This window comes from Piliocolobus tephrosceles, chromosome 14 (genome assembly GCF_002776525.5).
Source record: "Piliocolobus tephrosceles isolate RC106 chromosome 14, ASM277652v3, whole genome shotgun sequence".
Lineage (NCBI taxonomy): Eukaryota > Metazoa > Chordata > Mammalia > Primates > Cercopithecidae > Piliocolobus > Piliocolobus tephrosceles.
In genome coordinates, this window is record NC_045447.1 from 108,095,369 (window position 1) to 108,115,428 (window position 20,060).

Consider the following 20,060-nt stretch of genomic DNA (forward strand, 5'->3'; position numbering starts at 1 on the left):
ATTCTAGTTAACAATCCCTCTAACCTTTTTTCAAGGCTCTTAATTTCCTTGCATTGGGTTAGAATATGCTCCTTTAGCTCAGAGTTTTTATTATCCACCTTCTGAAGCCTACCTCTGTCAATTCATCAAACTCATTCTCCATCTAGTTTTGTTCTCTTGCTGGCAAGGAGCTGTGATCCTTTGGAGGAGAAGAGGCATTCTGGTTTTTGGAATTTGCAGCCTTTTTGCACTGGTTTTTCCTCATCTTTGTGGATTTATCTACGTTTGGTCTTTAATGTTGGTGTCCTTCGGATGGGGTTTTCATGTGGACATCCTTTTTGTTGATGTTGATGCTTTTCCTTTCTGTTTGTTTGTTTTCCTTCTAACAGGCCCCTCTGCTGCAGGTCTGCTGGAATTTGCTGGAAGTCCGCTCCAGACCCTGTGTGCCCAGGTATCACCAGTGGAGGCTGCAGAACTGCAAAGATTACTGCCTGTTCCTTCCTCTAAGCTTTGTCCCAGAGGGGCACCCACCAGATGCCAGCCAGAGCTCTCCTGTGTGAGGCGTCTGTCGACCCCTGCTAGAAGGTGTTTCCCAGTCAGGAGGTGCAGGGGTCAGGGACTCACTTGAGGAGGCAATGTGTCCCTTAGCAGAGCCTGAGTGCTGTGCTGGGAGATCTGCTGCTGTCTTCAAAGCCAGTAGATAGGAATGTTTAAGTCTGCTGAAGCTGCGCCCGCAGCCACTCCTTCCCCGCAGGTGCTCTGTCCCAGGAAGATGGGAGTTTTATCTATAAGCCCCTGACTGGGGCTGCTGCCTTTCTTTCAGAGGTGCCCTGACCAGAGAGGAGGAATCTAGACAGGCAGTCTGGCTATAGCTGCTTTGCTGAGCTGCGGTGGGCTCTGCCCAGTTCAAACTTCCTGGCAACTTTGTTTACACTGTGAGAGGAAAATCGCCTACTCAAGCCTCAGTGATGGCTTGAGTAGCCCTCCCCGCACCAAACTCGAGCATCCCAGGCCAACTTCAGACTGCTGTGCTGGCAGTGAGAATTTCAAGCCAGTGGATTTTAGCTTGCTGGGCTCCGTGGGGGTGGGACACCCTGAGCTAGAATACTTGGCTCCCTGGTTTCAGCCCCCTTTCCAGGGGAGAGAATGGCTCTGTCTTGCTGGAATTCCCAGGCACCCCTGGGGTATGAAAAAGAACTCCTGCAGCTATCTCAGTGTCTGCCCAAATGGCCACCCAGTTTTGTGCTTGACACCTAGGGCCCTGGTGGTATAAGCACCGGAGAGAATCTCCTGTTCTGCAGGTTGTGAAGACCGTGGGAAAAGTATAGTATGTGGGCTGGAATGCACCATTCCTCATGGCACAGTCCCGCATAGCTTCCCTTGGCTAGGGGAGCGAGTTCCCCAACCCCTTGCACTTCCTGGGTGAGGTGATGCCCCACTTTGCTTCGGCTCACCTTCCTTGGGCTGCACCCACTGTCTAACCAGTCCCAGTGAGATGAGCCAGGCACCTCAGTTGGAAATGCAGACATCACCCGCCTTCTGCCTTCTGCGTTGACCTCACTGGGAGCTGCAGACCAGAGCTGTTCCTATTTGGCCACCTTGCCAGCCACCCTGACTTGTTCATTTTCTATGTTAGTCTGTGGGTTACCAAATATTGGGAAGTGGTGTGCTGAGAGGAGAATGTAAAGACAAAGTGTGGATCCAGTGACATAAAATTTTATAGCTTCCTGTGGAATAAGACAATTTTGGAAGCTTAAGAAACTTTCAATTTACCTAATAAAACCTTGTGTTTTATAGGAGCATGAGGCCCACCCATTTTTGTTTACTCTATATTCATTCAACTACTTTTTATTTTACTCTGTATTCATTCAAACAATGTGGTGTGTGATGATCCACAAAACTTGAACTTTTTCCTGAAAGATTTAGGAAGTCATTTATTAAAGGATCAGCAGATTTGGATCAGATTTGGAGTTTAGATCACTGCACAGCAATATGAAGGAGGAAGTTAGAGGGAAGCATGTCTGGAGGCAGGAAAGACAGTTAACTGTTTCCATAATAATTCAAATAAAAAGTGTTAAAGGCCTGGATTTAGGCTGTTTCATGGGCAATGGAGAGGGAGGTGGATATGACAGCTGTGATAGAAATAGAATCCATGGAACTAAAAATCTATTTCAACTGTAGCCCATTTCCACCTTATAAATTTAAAGTCTAGACTGTGATACCACTGAAAGGCTGGTCTTCTTGAATGAGTTTCCTACTTCACAGAAAATTATCAGAGCGTGTCTTTAAGAATCAAAATGTATTGACTGCCTTGAACAATGAAAATCTTACATCAGAGGCAGAATAAAGCATGATCCCAACTGGGATGGTCAACCAGCTGGAGCTAGTAATTTTTTTGTTCTTTTCAGAAACTAATTGTGGTAGATCCTTTGAATGGCTACCCCAAAAACCTTCACAGTGTTTGAAACAGGGTGTGGAATAGGATAAGGGTGGTGAGAAGAGGCTATTTGGAAGGTGTCTTTCCATTTTTGAGATTGGGTGACAAGGTGTGTGATGGTGCTGCTTACAGAGAAAGGGCATTCAGAGGCCAGAGGAAAATTGGAACAATGTGGGACGTATGAAATTGAAAGTACCTGAGAAACAGTCAACTGGAGCTAACATGAAAGATATGTTCATATACAGCTTTTCAGCTTAGCAGGAAAGTCTAGTGTACATAGGTTTGTAATTCAAGCATCCAGGTATATGTGATAGTTGAAATCATGCAAGTGAGTTAGGTCCAGCAATGTTCAGTGACTTCCTCATGTTTCAAACCATTATAAGAGTGAAACTCAGGTCTTCTGGCTTTATCACAATTCTCAATAAGACAAAATATTTGGGCAAAATAAACCTGTGTATTAAGTGTCTGGATCTCTTCAAATTTGGACTCTGATATCAGAAATTGCTACAGCCCTTGTGTGCTACAGCTAACACAAATAGGCCCTCTTTTATGTTTCATAAATGTTCTGCATTTTATCCTATTTCTGTTAGAATTATTTGAATTTCACCTTTTTAGTAACTTCACTTTTGAAATGTAACCCTAATGATTTTAGATTTCATAACTAGTTGGTTAATGTATAATTGGCATGATCTTTATATTATTTGTTCAGGAAAGTTTCTGAAGCATTTTTCTTTACCAAGTTTTGGAGCAATGGTGAGGATATGGATGTGGACCACTGGTCTTCATTCTGAATCCAATCAATTTAAAGAGAGCTCAACCACTGTAAAATTCAATACATCTACATAAATAGAAATCAATTGAATCGATTTTTGACAAACTTGCTCCACTGCCTTCAATTCAAAACCTGCTTATACATAGTGTTCCGGAACAAAATCATTACAGTGTACAACAGAAATACTGTTTTATTAAAAGCATAAACATTACGGTTTTGCAAAGGCTTTGCTTTACGTGAATTTTCAGTGAAATAAAACTGCTTTTAACCACTTATGCTATAAATCTGTAATATGCTTGCACTCTGTAAGAGCTAATAAATCTATTAATCCATTGACCTGAAAAAGGTTTAAATGCCCCAAAATTATCAGCATTAATGGTTCTGATTATTTTCTCCATGAATTTGCACTGTGTACAATTACTATCCAAAGTATTTGAAATGATGATTCTTTATCCAGCTTAGATTAAACATGATACATTAAAATATATTAAATGCTAGAGTGTCTATATCATAAAATACATTAAAATACTGTACCAGAATATCTAGAAAGAAAGGACTTATGAAGTAGACCTGCATGCCCTTCTCTCTCATTGCAGAGTTTGAGTGATGCATCAAAGGAAGAAAGAAAATATATTATCTTGTCTAATTGCCTTGTAAACATTATAATGGCAGATCTCCTGGCAAACAAAGTATGTGATTTTGGCTAGCAGGAGAGAACTATGAAATACATAGAGCAAAATGCAGTAGCCTGTCTAGAATCACCTGTGGTAAATAGACCTGGAATATTTAAGTTTACGGGGGATGGCTCCAAGGAAAATGTCACATAAACTATGTAACTGAGTAATTCATGACCTAAGTGGCTTCTTCTGTGCAAGATCTATACCAGAACACATCTCATGTAAGAAGAAAGGACTCAGTAAGTCACACTGGGGTCCCAGAACACTTTCTGCTTCACTTGTGTCATATAATTACTTATGTCATTGCAGTTATTAGCAACACTTGACATTGAGTAAGTACTCTGATTCTATGACTTTCATTTGCCAGTCTAATTCTTAATATTATCTTAATGCTTGCATAATATAATATCTGAAATAATCTCAGGTTCTATGAATAGATCATTTTAATTTCATTAATAATAAACCACATTTTAAAAAACCCTCAATGATGGGGGTATATCAAAGGAATACAGGAGTCAACTGAAAGAACTCCCAGTGGCCAAATCTAGAGCAATTTGTGTAATAAAATAAAGTAGTGTATTAAATTATATCCCAAAGTATTAAATTATTTTTAATTCTAAATTTATTTAAATAATTGCTTAAATAAATAGGGAAGAATATACAATCCTATAGACACATATTAGCAAAATGGAAAATTGCAGTCAAAATATAGGGCTGATCTGGGAAGAAGAAGAAGAACTAATCCTCTGCATTACTCATAGCCATTTTCTTACACTGCTTTGATAAAAATCTAAGTCACATAACTACATACATAAAAATATTTGACAAAATTGAATATTCACGTATTATGAAAACTCTCAGCAAAGTACAAATAAAGGCAATTTTCTTATCCTGATAAAGCACAAACTGATTCTTAAATTGTATATGGTGTGGTAAAGGAGCAAAAATTCTAAAATAATTTTGAAAACAACAAAGTTAGAGGAATCATACTATCTGATGTTAAGACTTAAGTTACAGTAATCAAGACAGTCATGCAGGTCAACGGAACAGAATACAGAATCCATAGATTGATGTCCACCTGTACGGTCAATTGATCTTTGATAAAGATCAAAGAAAATATCAAATTTTCTTTTTAATAAATGGTGCTGAAATAATTTGACATCTTATGTAAAAAATAAACCTCTACTTATAACTTCCACTTTATAAAAAATTAACTAAAAATGGATTATAGACAAATGTAAAATTATAAAACTTTACAAGACAATCTAGGAGAAAATACCCATGACTTTGATTTAGGAAAATATTTCATATATTTTGAAGCTCTGATGTTTGGTCCATATATGTTTAAAATTGTTATGTCTTCTTGGTGAACTGATTCTTTTATCATTATATAATGCCCTTCCTTGTCTCTTATAATAGTTTTTCACTTAAAGTCTATTTCGACTGATAGTATAGGCACCCTACTTTCTTTTTATTACTATTTGCATAGAATATATTTTGCCGTATTTCCACTATCAACCTGTGCATGTCCTTAGGGCTAAAGTGAGTTTATTATACACAGAATAGAGTTGGATCCTGTGTGGGTTTTCTTAAAAAATCCATTCTGACAGTCTATGTATTTTGGTTGCAGTTTAATCTATTTATATTTAAAGGGAAGAACTTACTACTGGCATTCTGTTATTTGTTTTATGTAGGTTTTATAGCTTTTTCATCATTCGTTTCCTATTATCACATTTTTCTGACACTCTGAAGTACACCAGATTATAACAGCACAAAACAGATCAGCGGTTTCTAGAGACTATATATTGGTAGAGAAGAGCGCTTACAAAGGGGCATCCAGGGAGAGTTGTTTTGTGGTGATGAGACTATTCTGTGTTGCTGATTGTAGTGGTGGCTATATTACTTTATGCATTTGGTAAAACTTATTGAACTATATAAAAAATATAAAAGTGAATTATGCCATGTGATATTGTGATATAATAAAAAATTATGTATTTGGTCTCTGTCCCTGATTCCTGAGACAGAGCTTCTAAATCCCTTGCAGATAGGGATGCTAGGAATATCTTTTGTTCTTATACTTGACCCTGGTTCTTGACCCAGAGCTCTGAAGAACTTTTGAATTTCCTGAGTGATAGGAGTATCTGATACAGAGATCCTAAACCCTGGAATTTCCTGGATTATAGGAGCATCTCTTGCTTTAATTAGGTGACTCTTGGTAGGCTCCTGGATAGCCTTAGAATAGGAGCTGATTGCCATGAAAGCCAACCATGTAATTAGAGGGTTTGAACTTTTAGCCCCAATCCTTTATTCCCCGGGAAGAGGAAAGGGGCTGAAAATTTAGTTGTTTACCAGTGACCAATGCTGTAATCAATCATTTCTACATAGTGAAGCCTTCATAAAACCCCAAAATGAGTTTGGAGAGCTTCTGAATTGCTGAACACATGGAGGTACCTGAGGGTGGCACACCAGAGAGGGCATGGAAGCTCCTTACCCCTTCCCTCATGCCTTCAGTGATGTCCAAGGGAGGAAATACAGTCATGGGTTCTTAGTTTCTGTTCCTTGTTGAGCCAGTAAAGCCCCTTCCTCATTCCTCTTTTCTGCTTATCACTATAGACAGAAACTAAAACCATGACTTCAGGTTGCTAAAAGTCTAAAGCAAAATAAAATGAACAACAACAACAACAACAAAATAAGGCAGGTTGGACAAGCTTGCCCTATGCAGCTTCTCCACCTAACTGTTCATTAGTATCCTTAGTAATATCCTTTGTAATAAATGAGTAAATGTAAATAATGTGTTTCCCTGAGTTCTATGAGCCATTCTAGCAAATTAATTGAACCTAAACAATGGATAGTGGGAACCTCCAATTTATAGCCAGTTGGCCAGAAGTACAGGTCACATCCTGGGACCTGTAACTAGCATCTGAAGTGAAGGGAAGTCTTGTGAGACCGTGCCCTTTGTGTGTGGGATCTGACCCTATATCCATGTAGATAGTGTCAGAATTGAATTCAATAATAGGCCGCCCCGGTGGATGTCTGCTGGAGAATTACTTGGTATGCGGGAAAAAATCCATACATATTTTGGTGACCAGAGGTGAAGTAATGTATTGAGTGGTGAGTGTGTGAGACTAAGAAAAACAGTTTGGTTTTTTGCTATCTCAAATATATATAAATTTAAAAACAAATTTTAAAATTGAATCATTTTAAAATGTCTAAACTGTAAAGTAAATTGAGTAACCCATTATAATAATTTATAATGTTTGTATTTGATGAAAATAGTTTCCAGTCCATTATTTTTCTCTGTTTACATTATAGAATTATATTTAGGTTAAAATTTATACATTTAAAAATTATTTCCTTGTTTCCGTTGTTTATATTCTAAAATTTTTTTCTATTCCTTCTGAGAGCTGATAAGTATCTTCATTATCTGCTTGTTTTACTCTGTCAGGCTTCCATAGCCCATCTGATTCCACCAGATTATTCAAATGAGCTGCTTGTCACACTCTAGCTGAAGCCCTCAGATATGTCCTCCTCTCCTATACAGACTTGCCATATTATTTCAGGTGTGTAGGCATTTGCTCAGGTCTTAAATGTTCATCTTTATCCCTTCTGCCTATTCAAATCCATCTACACAATGTATTCTAGGAAGGATGTCTTTATTACACTATGCATCATTGACTTCCTCATGTAGATGGACCTCCATAACATTTGTAGGCTGTATCACAAAATTCAATGACAAGTATATTTACATTCTCTTGCATTTGTTTCTTGTGCTTCAAGCGTATTAGTCTCGTCTTCTCAGCTAGATGGTTAAGGTCATGATTTATATTTTGATGGTTTTCACAGCCCCATCTTTGGTAAAATGACTACCAAAAATATATTCTTCATCACCATAGACGCTCAGTGCCATCTGATTAAGCTAGAGCTAAGAATACTTGTTTTTATCTGAATCTCAGAGGCTGGGGACAGTTGGTCTCAGAAGTCACATGAATCACTCAAAGTTAAATGTTCCTTAACAGAGGGAAATCGGAACTCACATATTTGAAAATAGCTCACATCATATACCATAGAAATGTTATGGTTTATATAGATACAAAAATATGACATATCTCCTATATATAAGAAATTTTCAAAATGTCTTATTCTTACAGTGATAGATATTTGCTTCTTCAAAGAACATGTACACTATAGAAATTGGTTTAAACTAGTATTGTTACCGATTCACATCATTTTCTCATTTATTGTCATTGAAACTGCCCCCCTGGAAGAATAATCAGTCCACCATCTTGGACCAGCACTTAAATATTATTTAGCAAAATTTGATTGTTATTACCAAAATGTAGGGACAAGTAAAAATATAATTCACTATTATGATAATGTTGGTACATATTCTGATTCAAATGTTTTTCTTGCAATACGTCTCAATTTATCATCCTAAAAATCAAAGATCCAAGTTTCCAGATTGAAAGTATTTGATATTTATAAACTATGTACACAACAAAAAACAAATATCCAGAATTTATAAAGAACTTAAACAAATAAACAGAAAACCCAAATAACCTCAATAAAAAGTGGGCAAAAGGAATATACATTTCTCAAAAGAAGACATACAAGCAGCCGAGAAGCATATGAAAAAAATGCTCAACATCATTAATCATCAAAAAGATGCAATGAAATATTATCTCACACCAGTCAGAATGGCTATTATTAAAAAGTCAAAAAACAACAGATGTTGGCATGGTTGTGGAGAAAAGGAACACTTATAAACTGTTGGAGAGAATGTAAATTAATTTGGCTCCTGTGGAAAGCAGTTTGATGATTTCTCAGAGAACTAAAAATAAAACTACTATTTGACCCAGCAATCCCATTACTAGGTAGCTACTCAAAGAAAAATAAATGTTTCTTCCAAAAAGACACCTGCACTCATATGTTTATTAAAGTACTACTCACAATGGCAAAGACATGGAATCAACCTAGGTGCCCATCAACAATGGACTGGATAAGGAAAATGTGGTACACATACACCATGGAATACTGCACAGCCATAAAAAGAAAAAAATTTCATGTCCTTTGCAGCAACATGAATGCAGCTGGAGACCACTATCCTAAGCAAATTAAGGCAGAAACAGAAAAACAAAAACTGCATATTCTCACTTATAAGTGGGAGCTAAACACTGGAAAATAAAGATAGGAACAGTAGACACCATGGACTTCAAAAATGGGGCAGGAGAAAAGGCAGCAGGGTTTAAAAACTACCAGTTGGGTACTTTGTTTAGTATTGGGTAAGGAAATGAATAGAAGCTCAGACCTTAGCACTATGCTATACACCTGTGTAACAAACCTGCACATGTACCCCCTGAATCTAAAATAAAAGTTTTTTAAGAGTAAGAAACAAAATTATTTGAAGGAAACTGACCTATACATTTCTTTGCTTGCCTTAAATATCTCTTCTTTGAGGAATCTGATATTTTTTGTAAGTACTCTTTAGCTATTACTTGAAAATACAAAACCACATAGTTTGCTTGATACATCAATTTATATCACTTTTTTCAATTCTTTGCAAATAAACACTCCTCAAATTACTAGAAATCTCAGAAGGAAAATTAATTTATTGCTGCAGCATATATTAGGCAAAGTGGAGAAGTGTAGTATTCCGACTGAACTAAAAAGTATATCAAACCAATATCTAGCTCCCACTGAAACATTCAAAGATTACACATTAACAACTTACTACTGTCAATGTAATTTTGTTCATTTCCACTTGTTTTTCTGCAGTGTTTTCAAAAATTTTAACACTGAAAACATTATAAAAAATCATATAACTAATTGTATGTTGGTTAAAATGTGTTTTATCATAATAACTACTTTCATGTACTAATGTTTGATATGGTTTGGCTCTGTATCTCCACCCAAGTCTCATATCAAATTGTAATCCACAGTGACTGAATCATGGGAGCAGACTTCCCTGTTGCTATTGCTATTCTCTTTATAGTGAGTTCTCAAGAGACCTGATTGCTGTAAAAGGGTATAGCACCTCCCTGCTCTCTCTTTCCTACCAGTCATGTGAAGATGTGCCTGTTTCCCCTTTGCCTTTTGCCATGATTGCAAGTTTCCTGAGGCCTCCCCAGCAATGCTTCCTGTACAGCCTGTGGAACTGTGAGTCAATTAACCCTCTTTTCTTCACATATTACCAAGTCTTAGGCATGTCTTTATAGCCGTGTGAGAACAGACTAATACAATGTTATTATTTCCTCTTGAATTGTGCATTGTCATATTAAAAATGTCAAGCATTGTTCTAGGTGCTGGCAGTAGTGAATTAAACCAAATCCCTGTGCTAAATTCATTTATATTCTATGGGGAGAGAGAATGCTAGCCAGTCGTTCTTCCTAGGTACTTGGCCCTCTTCTTGATGCTCTTATGAACATGTGATGTGGCTCTTTCACTAAGAAATCTCCATGAGGAAGAACTGGGTATTACATAAGGCACTTATAACATCAGTACAATCTAGGGGAAAAAAAATCTCAAGATTTATTTTAGATTTGAATCCTAAAATTTCCAAAGACATTCTTCTAGATCGTGAGTTGTTAGAGTTCTTTAAATTGCACTGTTGACTATAGAAAGTGGATTGCCATGTTAAATTAAAACAAAAATAAAAGATCAGCAATAAATAAACTGAAACTGATTACAACATTTTATTATAGTTGTATTTTTCTGGGAAAGGCAGAATGAACATCAGATTCCCTAAAGGGCCCATTATCTAAAGTGTATAAGGGAGCACTTCTATTGTCTCACGTAGTTCAAGTAGAGATAATGGCAATTCAAAATTCATATGTAAAGCCCAGAGTCAGTCTCATACTAAGGTCCGCTCTTAACATGGGAGAGACACTCCATATGCCAGGGGTACTGTGATTTAATACCAGCTCATCATTCTTTTGACTTTTCCAGATGGCAGGCTTTTAGCATAGATATTTTTTCTAGATATCTACAATTGTGGCTACATGGAGTAAAGTGCAATTAACTGAAATTACTAGCAATTTTGTGTTTCTGATTTAAAGGCATTTTGTTTATTAACTCCAGGCCCCTGCTCACACTCATTTGTTGAATTCAGTAACTAACCAAGTATTCAGAAAATGAGAATATAAAATGGGAATTCCTCAAAGGTTATGTAAAATAATGTATGAAAAACTTTCTACCACAGAATTTGGTTGTTGACAGGCCTTTAATAAATTTTGGGTGTATCTGAGCACATCACTTTGTAGCAAGAACATTTTTATTTACAAGCAGTAAAGTATCAAGGCTAAAGTTACAAATTTGGTCTACGGTATAAGTCTCATAAAATTTTAGCCACGTTGAATTTTTTCAAATGATGTTGGTTTTGTCAGTTCATGATAGTTTATTTTTAAATGCTTTACCAAAATGATCAAAATATCTTAAATTTAAATGTTTATTCTGTTATAAATAATAGACCTTATGGATTTCTTAAATATTTGTTGGAAGCATCTAGTGAGGCAGTTGTAATCCCACTAACTATATACAAACCAAAAAGCCCTTTTTATGTTTAAAACACACACGCTGCGAAGGAAGTTATTCCAAAAACTCCAGACTGTGAACAGACATTAACCTTCTACTTTGACAACATCTAATTTTCCTGAAGAACAATTAAAACCCAGGGAGTCTCAATTGGAAGCACTTTCACTTCGGTAATAAAGGCCAAGTCTTAATGTTTAGGTTTTAGTTGCATTCATTTTTCATACCAATGAACTGCATCATGCTCTTCCTTCAGCACACAAGCTGTAACCAGGCCACAATTCTATCATTTTCATGAGGGCCCAAACATATGCCATCTCTACTCAAACCCTTGCTAATTCCTGGAGGTTTCTTCAGAGAGCTGAGTTGAGGAGAGAATTTTTCAGCAAAGGTAACTAACATGGATGTTAATGTATATAATCTGGCTGAGAAATCAGCTTTTCTTCAACAACTGATTGTGCTTTATTCTTTCTGGTCACTTTCTCCAAGTGGAGCACTGGACTCTGCTAGTGGATCTAAAGTTTTCCCTAGTGTATTTTCCAGCCGTATTCTAGAGATGTGCCCCTTCCCCTGAATTGTGTGGTGTAGTGAAGGTAGGGTATGACGAGGACTTAGCTCTCAGAGTTAGCAATGCTGTATGCATCCAGGATCTGCTACTCACTAGGGGACCTTCTACAAGTCACTCAGCTTCTCTGGGCCTCAGTTTCATTATCTATACAATGAGGAACCCTGTCTACATTCTAAGTATCGTATAGCTCCAAAGTTTCTATGAAGTCCAGACGTTCTACTCAAGGAATTTAGTATCTTTACACCTTCATTTTCAAGAAAAAATGAAGCTTCTCCTCCCAAAATATTAGAAACCAGTGCTAAAAGTCTAGAATGTTTTAGTGTCTATGAACTGCAAAATCATGTTTTGATTACAAAATAATAATCAGAAGAGTAGGAAGGCAACAAGTTAATAAACAAGCAAAAGACTTTTCCCTAACGAATAATCAGCTAAGGAAGAGATGAACATAAGAATTGACATAGTTAATTCTCCTGGAAAGAATACAATGTAGGAGTTACTCTGTGATATACAAAATAAGATATAACCCCAAGCTGTCATTTGAGGACCCATAAGTCATTGAATGACACTTTGATTCCTAGATGCACATATTTTAAAGACTTTTTTTTTTTTTTTTTAGGAAATTGTAGATTAAGGCATCACTGAGAATCCCAAGCAATGAGCATCCACAGCCGTGTCCCTCTCAGTATACAGCATGAGGGTCTGGGTCCTCCTCAGGGTCCAGGCAGGGTATACTAGTTATGCTCCCCTACGTCTGCTCTTCTTCTGCAGGAGGCATTTTTCTCACCTTCATAGCTGTCTCCTGTCTCTTCTACTTTACAGTTTATAGGAAAGCTACTTGCTTTAAGTCAGCCTGGCTTAGCCCTTGAGATGCAATGAGTTTTGCATGTGAAACTGTATATGCAAAGTTATGGAATGTGGCACTCCATTTCTCTGTCAGTAAAATCTATCTTGAAAGTCTTTTGTTCAGGACTCAGAAATACTATTTTACAAAATAAAAGTAGAATTTTGACTTTAACAATAGATGGCTGTAGACACATTGGAATAAAATAATATACCAGAAAAAAAAAAACCTATCTCTACATTTTATCCCTTTTTCACAAGTAATGCCCAGTGGAGTCAGTCCCCTGCCCCAGGGCCTCACTGATAACTCTTCTCCCCCATTAAGCTTAGCCTTCCTTTCTAAGAAATATCCTCTCCTTAAGCCTAAATCTGAATGTTATTTCAACCAAATTTTACTTTGGTAAAAATTATACCAACAGAGATCCCAATGCCATTCTCCTCCAAAGTACCACAAAATCCAAGGATAACAAGGAGTGCTTACTACGTGACAGGTAAAGTACTAAGTTCTCTGCTTATATTGACTCATGTAACCCTCTCAAAAGCCCTATGTGGTAAGTTTCCTATTTAATGAAAGGAAAACTGAGTCCTAGAAAGATTAACTAGCTACTGTATTCTAAGAGCATACAGTTAGAAAGGGTGGATCTCGGATTTCACCAGAAGCACATGTGGCTTTGTGAAATCTGACAGTGATGCCAATATCCCAACAGATAAAGTAAGGTTATAATATTCTCTCATTTTCTATTCTTTTTCTAAAAAATCATGTGCTCAAATCTTACAGGACTGTGTATTCAAGAGGCTAGCTATTGTTCTCCACTGCTTTTTAAGCAGCAAAATCCTTTTCATTAAATGACATCTTGAGTAAAAGCTTAATATATACAACATGTCAAACAGGGGGTGCTGTATTGGAGGCGAGGTATGGATGTGCTGGCTGCAGGTGAGGGCAAAGGGCAAAGCTCGAGTTATCTTCTTCAAGGCAACTCTGCTACAACTTGAAAACATCTTAGGCCTCAGTTTGAAATGCGTCTCCTACTTTTGGGACTCTTCAGCATCAACATTTCTCCCAGATAACCTGACAAAACTGTAGAACATCAGACCCGGAATGACTGAAAGACCACCCGGCTCAGTGTTTACCTGAGGTGGGCAAGTGGCTGAGCAGCTCAGGAGTGGGCGCCCTGAGTCTTGTTCCATCTTACTTTGTACTGCACTGTTCTTTAGGGAAAGCTTCCTTTTGGAGACCAACCAGGACTCCTTAGAAGCAGAGGTGACAAAGCAAGCTTTCTAAATGATTTGGGGAAAAGGACATGTCTTCCTTTCACATTTTTGGAAGTAAATCCTTTTAATAAGGCAGGGATTCCCCAATGAACCAGTCTAAACCACTGCTTGCTGCCTCATGCCTGGCCTGCTTCACCCACTCAGCAGAATCACCTCGTCTCTGAAGGTGGTTGTGTTTGAAACACCTGCTTTACAGAGCAGCTGCTCCCTTACAGGCTTAAAAGGGAATCAGAGGTGTCAGCTCAATCAAACTGCCCTCCTGTAAGCTTCATGAGGACAATGACTCTGTCTCCCTGATGCACGTGAACCTAGCACTGGCACCCTGGAGCAGAGCAAGTGTTCAATACTAATCGTGTTTGCTTAATCGATAAGCCATTAGTATGTGCTCTAATAAACTGCTTTAGAAGAATGCTTTAAGAGTTGGAAGTATAGATCTGCCTAACATATACGTAGAAAAGATTAGGCAGATCTTTTAAACGCTTACATTTTAGTAAGGAAAACAATTGATCATTACGAGTGAACCCTGCATCATTATTTTACAATCTACAGAGTAATAGGAAAGTAGACAGATTTGGCAAACCACAGAATTAACCATTGTATCTGACTTACTCATTTGCTCATGGATGAGATTCTAACAGAGATGTACTTGGCATTTTCACAAATGCTCTGCACTTCAAAGAGTAGATCAGCTAATTTTCCGCTGAAACCCTTCAACTCAATGGGAACAATGTATCCCACCTCAAATCTTCAACCAGATGTGCTGATCAAACCCACATGAAGCACATTTATTCTTGGAAAATATTTTCAGTTTTACTATTTACTATTGTAATGCCCACTCATAAAACAGCCAGCATTTGCCATTATATTTGACAGAGACACCTTTAACAACTTTTTAAAAGAATGACTGCAATATTTTAGGCTATCAATAAACTGGTGTGGAAAATGCAGCACTCTTAAAAGTCAGTCCTGGCACTAGTGCATTAATTATGTATTAGAACAATTAGCCTTAAAGAGGTTATAGATTTATAAATTATAAATTATGCCAAGTATTTTGAAATTAGGTACCTGTGAGTTATGACCCTGTGTTTTGAAAGAACAACTTGTAACTATATTGCTGATATCTTGGTTATAATATTTTATGTCAATATTATGTTAAAATATAATATACCATTATAAAAGTTTCAGAGACAAGCCACAATATGTAAATATTTCTGTATTTTAATTTACAAAGCTTATTTTTTCATTTGCCCTGATAACTGAATTAACATTGTCAAGGGAAATTCATATGAATCAAAAAATGCAATAAATTAGACCCTTAAAATAATTCGTATTTCATGAGTTGCCCATTTTAAGGTCAAAGTTTTTAGCAAAATCTCACAACTCCTATGGCACCATCTTTTAGGTACAGTTTAAAACTTTGAATATGCTTTGTTTTCAAGTGTTTATGAATAATTTCTTCAATAATAAAAAAATCATAACTTTGAAGGAAGGGCCTATCTCATTCTTCTTGCCTGGCCACATAGTCTTGTGGGTATAATTCAATATTTTAATAATTTCTACTATTCCTGAGATAGTCAAACAATTTCTCATCATCATCTCACCATCACAATCTTAAAGACAAGTCTCAGTTTCTGAGTGTCAGCCAGGGAGCAGATACCAGGAATTGTGCTCTCATCCTCATAACAAAACTTCAAGATCTCTTGGCAAAGAAAAGTAAACCAAGATTCAAAACTAGGATTGTGGATTCCAAAGTTGAACCCTTTCTGGCCATGAAGCCTCCTTTAGCCAAGTGCTAATTCAACATTTAGCTTTATAATGTGTCATAGATAGACGATCCATTAAATAGTTTCTAACACTGTTCTGATTCATCTCTTTTACAATATATTGAGAATAATAGCATTTCCACAAAGGTTATTTCAAATGAAAAGACATTTACTATCTTTGTGCTGTCATTTACCCTAAAGAGCCTATAGTTTTCCAATAATGTGGTTTCCACTCCTGGGAAAGCACAGCTCTTTTATATAAATAGCATGAAATCAGAGGGATGCTGTGCAAATGCTGTGCTTCTCCAAAATGCATTTTTAAGATTGACCCCAAAACTCATCTTCTCCTCTCAATTTACATAATATCTCTTACAAAACTGCCAAAACCATATTTCAAATTTAAAATGTCTTGGACAAAGGGAAAAATGCTCTGAAATATCAAATTACATATACTTTATTTCTTTCACTGTGATGACTCCAAAATATAACCTCAGCTTCAGCTATGATTTCTCTTAAAAATTCTATTAAAATGCAAAGAAATAGTTGATTGTAGGTGGCAGAGCCTTCTGAGATCCCTCTGGCAGTTTGAAAATACGCTCTTAAATTCTTTGACACTTATTTCAAAATAGAATCTAATTTCCCTCTCTTTGAATATGGGCCAGATTTAGTGGCTCACTTCTAATGACTGTAATATGGTAGAAAGGACACCATCTGACTTCCTCAGCTCAGTTACGAAAGGCCAAACACCACTGCCTGGCTCCCTTCTGCTCTCCTGGGACACTCATCATTGGATCCATCTACTATGCTGAGAGGAAGCTGAAGAGCCACGTGGAGATCCAACAGCATCAACCACTAGACGTGTGAGTGGATGAGCCTGCAGATGACCCTTGCCCCTGGTCTATGAGCCATCCTCAAACCATGCGGAGTTATTGCATATTCATGAACAAAATAAATGCTGTCATCTTTTAAGCCACTAAATTTTGGGTGGTTGTTCTGTGGAAATAGAGAGCCAGAGCAAGCCCATTCAACCATTTGTCTTGGGGTTCCAAATAGAAAGCATCTTGAATAACGTAGATAAAACAACAGTAAATCCAAATGCAGACACCAAACATATCCTAGAGGAATCTTGGAGAACTTTTAGTCTTGCTGCTTTTTATTTTTACATCTCATCAGCAGTACTGACATTTCATCAGGATCAATAGAGAATTAACGATGGAGTTCATACTTTTTCCCTTTATTAGTTTGGGAAAAAGATCTCATAATCTGGTGCACTCCTTTTGGAGGCTTTTCATATCATCCTATCCTTTATCACAGGCTCCTCACATTTAACATGTCCTAAACCAAATGTTTTTCTCCTACACATTGACTCCTCCCCATATGATTCTCATCATTATCAATTCAATTTGACTTAGAAGTCTATTCCTTTCTCTTCTCCTTCCCTACAGTCAATCATTAAACCTTGTAGATATTATCTCCTATCACTGGTCAGTTGCTGTAACTCATCAAATTTCACTAATAATAATCAAAGCAGCAATACATTTGATAAACTCCAAAGATTTTTTTCTTTTTTCTTTTTATATGGGGTCTCTATCTCTCAGGCTGGAGTGCAGTGGCACCATCTTGGCTCATTGCAACTTCTGCCTCCCGGGTTCAAGCGATTCTCCTGCCTCAGCATCCCTAGTAGCTGGGACTACAGGCATGTGCCACCACGCCCGGCTAATATGTTCGTACTTTTACTAGAGACAGGGTTTCACTGTGTTGGCTAGGCTGGTCTCAAACTCCCTACACCTCAAGCGATCTGCCTGTCTCAGCCTCCCAAAGTGCTGGGATTACAGCTGTGAGCCACCATGCCAAGCCAAAGAAAGATAGATTTTTAAAATGTTTCTAATAATAGAGAAAGTAAAGATGCTACATTAGAACACATTATCTGTTCCCCTTGCCAAAACTGTGAATTATTGTTTTGGATTGTGAGAATATCCAAATGCACAGTACGTAGGAAACTGCAATGACTTCCTTTAGTATATACTCATAGAAACTCAGGATCAGCAGTGACTTCTCAAAGACCCCACATTCGCCTACTTCTGTTGCGCCCCTCTCAGGTGCATATGTTCCGTTTTTTTCATAACTCTTTCCAGGCATGGTCCAGGTTAATATCCTGTCGGTCTTTCCACACACTAGAAGTTAGTCTATTCATATACGGGGCAATGGATCCGAAAATCAGGGAAGAATCCAAGGAAACCAAATCACCATGTATCATTAATAAACTCGTATTTATTGCTTATCTATCAGCAGATGCTTCTAAAAACATCCGTGCCCTGGCCCCACCACAGTCCCATTAAATTAGTGTCTGGGGAAGGGCTCAGGCCTCAGTATGTCCAGAGCTCTGCTGGTGACACCAGTGAGCAGCCAGGGCTGAGAACCACCAGCCAGGGTGCGCCTACTATTATGAAGGTGTTTTGAGAGATATACAGAAAGCACCTCAGATAAATTCTGTAAACATCTCTGTAATTGAAAAAAGTTATAATCTGTGAGAAGGAGAACACTAACTCAACGCATTTTTTACTAACTTGACCAATTGTTTTACTAAAACAAGTGTATATTGTAGGCTTTATGGTACATGGTACAGTTTCTGTATTGAAAGAATGTACAGCATCTGTAAGACGGAATGTCTTTTGGGTTTTGGTGGGTGTGGAGTCTAACCTAACCAATATTTTGAGTAAAATGTTAGAGAATGAAGACACTGATCTTTGTTTAAATCTTACTTTCTCCATTCATTGATGTGCTGAAGATAGCAAGCCACAACTTATGAGGACCTAATATTGCGCTCGTGAGCACATACCTTCTGCTGTTTTCTGCAACAAAGAAGACAGTATCTCGGCATTATTGTTCAGGCTTCCAGCAGAAAAGGTGCAGGCATGAGCTCAGAGAAGCACCACTAGCGAAGCCGGGGAGCCCCGCAGCCCCCGACACAGAGGTGAGATGACTGGTGGGTGTTCTACACTTTGTAACTGAAACATTTGGAGGCCCGCTATTACTTTGCCTTTCATGTCCTTGTAGGAAACTATAGAGTCAAATGGGTTGGTATGGCTGGTTACTTTTAATTTCTAACTTTATGTTTATTTAAAAATTGGATACAATTCATGCCGACTGTATTTTATTATATACAAAAATATCCATCTTTACTTCCATTTATCCTACAACAAATTCTACTCATAGTATCTATTTAACTCGTACTATTTATTAGAAATGATGAAATAAAATTGTTTCTTAAATTTTACTTAAATATAATAAAATATATTCAGTATTGTTTAACTCTTAGAATTGCATAGAAATGAATGTATACATTTATATATTTTTTTCTTGAACAATCAAGAGGAAAGACATTCTCTGCTATAATATGAAGTGTCAAAGGTGATTGTTGGGCTGGGCGCGGTGGCTCACACCTGTAATCCCAGCACTTCAGGAAGCCGAGGTGGGCGGATCATTTGAGGTCAGGAGTTCAAAACCAGCCTGACCAACATGGAGAAACCCCGTCTCTACTAAAAATACAAAATCAGATGGGCATGGTAGTGCACTCCTGTAATCCCAGTTACTCAGGAGACTGAGGCAGGAGAATCGCTTGAACCCGGGAGGTGGAGGTTGCAGTGAGCCGAGATCACACCACTGCACTCCAGCCTGGGCAACAGAGCAAGACTCCGTCTCAAAAAAAAAAAAAGAAAAGAAAAGAAAAGAAAAAAAAGATGATTGTTGAGGATATAAATAGTCTATTTGTTCCTATAAAAAAAACTTTCATAAATCCCCTGGCATATAGGAAAGGTAGATTGAATGCTGATGTACCAGGCCTCATGACTAATTCTCCCATTTGCTCAGGGTGCTCCACCACCAAGACCCTTTCTGAGAGCCATGAGCGCAATGCTGACTCCCGCTCTGCTCTCGCTGGCCCCCGTGCCAGATCTCCATGTGGCTTCTGGTTGTTCCCATTGCCCATTCCGATGTGGGAAGTTGCTTATATCCTAGGAGGCACTAACAGCATGGTGCTGAAACAATAATATAAATCAAAGTGCTTTCTAACGACGTTGTATGAAAAGATCAGTCTGGGCTAAAGATCAAAATAAAATTATCATTACCTTTAATGATTGAGATCATATTTACTAGTATTTTAATTATTTGCTTTATTAGTGGTAATATTTAATATTTTACAATATTTATGATACTGTCATGTTCTTTC

At 37.5% G+C, this 20,060-nt stretch overlaps 1 pseudogene; it reads right to left on the minus strand.

The window, feature by feature from the left end:
• The window catches only part of LOC111529808, a 49,828-nt pseudogene extending 30,008 nt beyond the window's left edge, over positions 1-19,820 (minus strand).
• Positions 19,821-20,060: the final 240 nt, after the last annotated feature.